Below are 7,997 nucleotides of genomic sequence, written 5' to 3'. Positions count from 1 at the left end.
ATTGAAAACCTTCAACGGATAAGAAACAAAGCTTCAACGGATGTCTCTAATGCTTCAACGGATAATATCCATCAACGAATAAGTGCTTCAACAGATAAAGATAATGCATCAACGGATAAAGCTTCAATGGATAAAGCCTCAACGAATAAGGCATCAACGGATGAAAGCTTCAACGGATGTTTAGTTCATTAGCAGTTGATAGTGACAATTCACAAGCTGACAGAGGCACATGGGTTGACAGAGACAAACTGGAATGTGGAAGCCTCTAGGAGGAATCAAGAAAATGCAGCATTTCCATTCTGATGCAAACAAGGAAGTATTCAAAGATCTACAGCCAAGCCTAAATTGCATTTGATAGAGAAATGAAGAAGAAATATGTGGAGAATCTTTTTAATTGTATTTTACAGTTTTGTCTTCACTTGTAAACTTGGTGATATATATAAACCAAGTAGCAGCTAGTAATTAGATAAGAATTTTCCCGAGCTGTTTAGAAATATCCAAAGAGAAAATTATCTAGTTTGTACTAGGAAGCAGCTGTGATTTAATTCTTTGAATCACGGATTTTTTGAAATAACACATCTCTGGTGGAACAACAAATCCACCATAAAAGTTTTTAAGTTCTTTGTGTTCTTTACATTTGTGTTTGAATATATATCTGTCTGTATCAGCTTCAAGCAATTCATACACATTTGTTCACTTAAACACTTAGCCTTAAAAACTACTCAAAACTTGAAAAAGTTTTGAGATTTACATTCAACCCCCCTTCTGTAAATCTCATTGTTAGTCCACTGGGAATAACAATTGGTATCAGAGCAAGCTCTTAACATACAAAGAGTTTAAAGATCTATTCTGCTAACATCATGAGTAAGAAGGATATTGGTGTAAAGATTCCAATCCTGGAAAGAGATAACTATCATCACTGGAAGGTAAAGATACATTTACATATTCTCTCTCAAGATGAAAGCTACATCAACTGCATTGAGAATGGTCCTCACATCCCACACAAGGTGGTAACAGCTGCTACTACAACAGTTTCTGTTGGACAGTCTATTCCCAAGCCAAAGGCAGAATGGACTGTTGAAGATATTGAAGAGGTCCACAAGGACAAGAAAGCTATGAACATTCTGTTTAATGGCCTGGATCAAGATATGTTTGACAATGTCATCAACAGCCAAACTGCTAAGGAAATTTGGGATACTGTGCAGCTTATCTGTGAAGGCACTGAGCAAGTTAGAGAAAACAAAATGCAGCTTCTCATTCAACAGTATGAATATTTTCACTCTGAAGAAGGAGAATCATTGAATGATACCTTCAACAGATTTCATAAACTGTTGAATGGATTGAAGCTGTATGGGAGAGTGTACCAAGTCAAGGACTCCAATTTAAAATTTCTAAGGTCTCTACCAAAGGAATGAAAGCCTATGACTGTTTCTCTAAGAAATTCTCAAGATTATAAGGACTTCACACTTGAAAGATTATATGGAATTTTGAAGACATATGAACTTGAGATGGAGCAAGATGAGTTGTTGGAAAAGGGAAAGAGAAAAGGAGGATCAGTTGCACTTGTAGCTGACAGTGAGAAGGTTGAAGCCAGGAATGAGGAAAAGACAATGCCAAGTCTCAAAATTGGCACAAGCAAATCAGAATCAAGCAAGGGTAAAGAGCAAGTAGCTGAGGATGAAGACAATTCCAGTCAGGATGACTCTGATGATATTGATGAACATCTGGCTTTTCTGTCCAGAAGGTTTGCAAAGATGAAGTTCAGGAAAAATACAAAATTCACTATGCCAAACAAAAACATGGTGGACAAATCAAAGTTCAAATGTTACAACTGTGGCATTAGTGGACACTTTGCAAGTGAGTGTAAGAAGCCAACCTCTAATTAAAAAGAAATTTGAGCAAGTTGATTACAAAAAGAATTATTTTGATTTGCTCAAACAAAAGGAAAGAGCTTTTCTCACTCAAGATGATTGGGCAGCAGATGGGGTCAATGAAGATGATGATGTGGATTATGTCAACCTAGCCCTGATGGCTAATTCTGATGAAATGAAACTAGTTCATCAAGCAACCAGGTAATTACTACTGATCTCTCTCAGCTTTCTAAACATGAATGCAATGAAGCCATAAATGATATGTCCAATGAATTATATCATTTGCGTGTTTCCCTTAAATCACTAGCTAAAGAAAACACTAGGATCAAAGAGAATAATCTGTTTTTAAGTGATAGGAATGTTGTGTTAGAGAATCAGGTAATTGAGCTTGAAAAGATTAAACTTAAATGCTTGACTGTTGAGAGTGAACTAGAAGAAGCTGTTAAGAAAGTAGAAATTCTTTCTAAACAGTTAGAAAGTGAGCAAGAGGTAATCAAGGCCTGGAAAACATCTAGGGATGTTAGTGTTCAAATTGCCAAGGTTCAGGGAATTGAATCATTTTGTGAGGATGCCTGGAAGAAAAACAAAAAGGAGTTAGAATTAATTGATGGATTGTCAACGGATGTGGAATCAATGGATGATGAAAGTTATTCGTTGAAGGAAGAAAAGGAGCATCCGTTGAAGGCTCATCAATTAAAACAGGCAAGTAATTTTAAAAATAAAAACCTTAATAAGAAGAATGATTCTACTCTCAAGAACTTTGTCAAAGAAGGAGCTAGCACATCCAAAGATGCCAGTAAGGTGAATATAGGACACATGACTTTAGATCAGCGGAAAAATAGGCTTAAGTTGGTTGAGGATAAGAAGGAAATTAAAAGAAAATCTAAAAGAAATGGGAAGGTAGGGATTAATAAATATAACAATTACACACCTAATAGGCATGCTCCTAGAAAAAGCTGTGTGCATTGTAAAAGTGTTAATCACCTATCTGATAATTGAAAATCTGTTAAAAATTCTCCCATGCCTTCAAATCCCTCTATGCCTAACATGTCTATGTCACCTCTGCATGCCATGCCTGTTATGTCTCATCAGAATCCCCATGCACATTTTGCAAACATGCCATATATTAATAATCCTTATTTTACTGCATTTAGTATGCCTCAAATGCCATGCAATATGCCTATGTGGAATAACATGTTTGCACAATCTATGCCTTATCAAATTCAAACAAATGTGCTAAATGATTCTGTGACTAACCCTACACTTCAACCAACCACATCTGAGATCAAGGTTGACCCAAAGTTACCTAAGTCAAAAGATGCAGGAGGAATGAAGTCTAGGAAAAAGACTAACAAGGCTGGATCCAAGGAAACTTGGGTACCAAAATCAACTTGATTGATTTTGTTGTGTGCAGGGAAAAAGAAGGAATCTATGGTACTTGGACAGTGGCTGTTCAAGACACATGACAGGAGATTTCACCCTGCTCACAGAGTTTAAGGAGAGAGCTGGCCCTAGCATAACCTTTGGAGATGACAGCAAAGGATTCACTATGGCTTGATTTCAAAAGAAAATGTCATCATTGATGAAGTTGCATTGGTTGATGGTCTCAAACACAACTTATTAAGCATCAGTCAACTATGTGACAGAGGAAATACTGTTTCCTTCAATTCTGAAGCCTGTATTATCACAAGTAAAAAGGACAATAAAGTGGTTCTAACTGGAATTAGAAAAGGGAATATGTACTTAGCTGACTTCAACTCTACAGATGCGGAATCCATTACTTGTCTTTTCAGCAAAGCAAGTGCAGTTGAAAGTTGGCTATGGCACAAAAAGCTGTCCCATTTAAATTTCAAGACAATGAATGATCTAGTCAAAAAGGACTTAGTTAGAGGAATGCCTCTAGTGGAATTCACAAGGGATGGACTGTGTGATGCTTGTCAGAAAGGAAAGCAAAAGAAAGTATCATTCAGTAAGAAGCTTGAATCTGCAATTGATGAACCATTACAACTGCTACACATGGATCTTTTTGGACCAGTCAATGTATTGTCAATTTCAAGGAAAAGATATTGCCTAGTGATTGTTGATTATTTCTCTAAGTTTTCATGGGTCTATTTTCTTGGATCAAAGGATGAAGCTAGTGAAATCATTATCAATCATATCAAGCAAGTCAATAATCATCCTGATTTCAAAGTAAGGAATATTAGGAGTGACAATGGAACTGAGTTCAAGAATTCAACCATGAAGTTGTTCTGTGAAGAAATGGGATCATGCATGAGTTCTCAGCTCCAAGGACCCCACAACAAAATGGTGTGGTGGAAAGGAAGAACAGATCACTAATTGAAGCTGTAAGGACAATGCTTGAAGAGTCAAAACTCCCAACTTACTTTTGGGCTGAGGCTGTTAACTGTGCATGTTACACTCAGAATATTTCTCTAATCAATCAGGCAAAAGGCATGACTCCCTATCAATTATTCAAGAGAAGAAAACCAACTTTAAACTTTCTGCATGTCTTTGGTTGCAAATGTTACATCTTAAGGAATCAATCTGATCACAAAGGAAAGTTTGATGCAAAGTCTGATGAAGGAATATTTGTTGGTTATTCTGCTGGAAAATCATATAGGGTCTACAATCTAAGAACCAACATTGTCATGGAATCTGTGCATGTTGTGTTTGATGATAAAAAGATTGATGGACTAACAGATGAGGGACATCATGAAGGACTCAAATTTGACAACATTGAGATATATTGTGATGATAGTTGTAATATCCGGGATATATCGTGTAATTATTTTTGATATTATTATGTGTGCCCAGTATCTATTCTGTGAGTTAATTGTTAAGTGTTATCTGTACTTGAATATTCAAAAATAATATTAATTGAGTATTTTAATTTTTTATAAGTCCAAAATAAAATATAGATAATTGTTATATCTTCCTAATTATTTTTATGTTGATTTATGGATTTATAAGAATCATATGAAATTTCTAAAATCTTTTTCCGGGTAATTAAAATCTATTTTATAAAAACGGGAACCAACCGACGTCAACCGTTGTTACGTTTTTGGAACCCGAAACTCTTCCGAGAACTCCTTCCTAACCTAATTGTAATATTCCAAGCATTTTCCATGTTTCGACTTTTTCGATCCGGCTTACGGTTTGTCCTGCGCGGGTCCCGGCGCAACATTTTCGATACAATATTCGTTTCGGTAAATCAATAAAACCCGTATTTTTGATAAACGGGAGCTTTTTATTAAACTATCCCAATTATCAATTCGTAATACGTGTAACTAGGCGCTGAGACCAAGACCGCAGTACAAATTGTATTGATTTGGATAATTATCCCGAAAACTGATACCGTTTGGATCAGTTTTTACAAATAAACGTATCGTTTTATATCCGGAATGATCCAACGGGATACAAATTTTCCATAATTATAAATAGCCTTTTTCCGTATTTTATTTCGTATCAAAATCATTTGCAGATAGTTAATTATATAATTTTCAGAGAAAAGCCCTAATTTCTTAAAACTGTTCTAAGAATCAAACAGCAAAACGAAGGCGTTACCGATCTCTGTTTTCAAAGCTTGAGTAACCAAAACGAAGGATTTGAAGTGTTCTATCAGATTCTGAGCTTTGTTTCACTGCAGAAATCAAGGTTATTTTTCTAAAAATTTATTTATTTTCGAATTTATTTTATTAAAAATATGAATTTTTGTTCGGATGATTGTTTGTATGATTTGATGATTGCATGTTGTAGAGCTTGTTTTCCTGATGATTTTCATATGTCATACGTCTGATTTGGAGTTCAATAACATGTTCAAATTTGAGTTTGATTTTCGAATTTCAAAATTAGGGTTTATAACCCATATGAATGTTCTTAGTTGAAATTTGGGGATTTCTTATTCTGTGATAGATTGATGATGTGTTATAGTGGGTTGTGTTCTCTGTGAAATTTGCAATCTAGTCGTATAAGTTTCATGAACCAACGAGGTTTGTAGAGAAGGGAGTTGTGTTTTGAAGTTTTCCGATGTTCGCCGGAAACTGGAAAACTTCACGGCCAAATTCCGGCCAACTCAGGGATTGTTAGGATGAATTGATTGCATGGTTGTGTTCCTGATGTTGTGTAGATGTGATCTGGAGGTGTTGGTGGGGTGAGGACGCCGGGAACGTGTTCTCCGGCGAACCCGACTGTTTTCCGGTGAAGAGCTGGAAAATTACAGTTTGGTACCCCAACTTTTGAAAACGATGCTATTAGGTCCCTGAGGTTTCCAGACTTTGCAAATTTAGGATTCCTGTTTATAAAATATTTAAAAATCATATTTCTTATTTATTTTTATTATAAAAATTCATTTTTAATTTCTGAAAATTCTAAAATTTATTATTTTAATTCCGAAAATTATTTTTTATTCACAAATAAATCTGAATTAATTAGTTAATTAATTTCAGTTAATTTTTAATTGATTAATTAGTCAATTAATTCGAAAATTAATTGATTAATTGATTTAATTAATTATTAATTGATTTTTTAATTAATTATTTAATTATATTTAATTATTTAAAAATGATTTAAAAATTTCAAAAAATAGTTTCGAGCTTTAAAATATTATTCTAAATTATTTCCAAGGCTCGATAATTATTCTAAAATTGTTTCGGAGCCAGAATTGGCCAACCGAACCCTGTTTATTATTCCGAAATTGATCCAACGACCCGTTTTAAAATCCGAAAAATGTTTTAAAAATCATTTTAAATACCCGAAAGCATATTTATGACCCGAGACTTCTTTATAAATGATATGTCATTGATTACGTGATGTATTATGTGTTATACGTGACCTGTTGTTTGACTATCGGTCTATATATTCGGTGTTTACTTGGTTATTGCATATATTTCAATCCGTTAATCGGATTTGGGTAAAACGAAGAGTAGATAGAAGTATGTGTTGAATAGAATCCCGTGAGTTGATGATTGATAGATACTTATGATATGTGAGCAGAAGAGACAAAGTATAGGAAAGGGAAACAGGTAGTTGAGGAGTAAGACGATTGTGATTGAAAGTAAGTGCAGGATAATAAGCTAATATCAGGCAAGTGATCTGAACTCTCTCGAGATATTGTAATTCTTGATAGTCTTATTGACATTGCAAGTGCTTTGAAGCACGGAAACCTAAATCCTGATTTCAGTTATTGTTCTTGAGCTATGAACCATATTCTTTCTAATCCATTGATTATTGTATACCCAAACAAGAACCACAAATCTACGATACTACTCCACAAATACATACAAACTAAATACCAGACACTGAACTGAATTATTATATACTCAATCCATGATATCTTATGCTTTGAAATACCAAATCCTTGAAACCCTGAAACGTTGTTTCCTTTGTTATCCAATTCTTTCATTACCCAGCATTCAAGCTTTAAAAGTACCTTGTTGATCCTTACAAGGATTTAAACCCTTTCATTGTTAAACATTTATTGTTGTTAATGATTTCGGTTATTGTTTATTATTGCATATTCTGTTATTATGTTAGAATTGGATTGTTTTTATAAAATTGTGGACCAGATTCGTGGTCAGACCATATAATGGTCAAGTTAGGCCAATATGTGCCTTGGATCCAGTAGTTAGAGCAATGCTGTGTGCCTTGCTCGAGGTTAGTGCGTGACTGATCAGCAGCCTAACCTTGGTTTTTAAATTAAAAGTATAATATCCAATTCTAAATCATAATCCATTGTTCACTTGATATCATAAACATATTCACCTGATGATCATTATTCTCAGTTTTATCATTGTGACTTGCTGAGCTAGTTAGCTCATTTGTGCGATGTTGTTTATATTCTTTCCAGTTAAAAAGGAACAAGTTGGTAAAGAGGATCCCCAGTCCAGCGCGAGAGCTAGGGGCTCAGGTTGAGAAAGCTGAGCTAGTAGGCTTCTTTTGGAATAATTTAAGTTTGTAAAAGTTTGTAATAATGTTTAATACTCAGTTTGAATTTGAAATAGTTGGGATTTGAACGGTTTGTAATATATTAGTGTGTTTGGCTTGTGTGCATACTTTAACCTGTTGCGGTCCGTGGTGATTGGTAAGTAGGGTCATTGCATATATTATTATTATCTTTATTATTGTTAT

This window comes from Apium graveolens, chromosome 6 (assembly GCF_009905375.1).
Source record: "Apium graveolens cultivar Ventura chromosome 6, ASM990537v1, whole genome shotgun sequence".
Lineage (NCBI taxonomy): Eukaryota > Viridiplantae > Streptophyta > Magnoliopsida > Apiales > Apiaceae > Apium > Apium graveolens.
Note: the sequence above shows the minus strand (reverse complement) of the source record.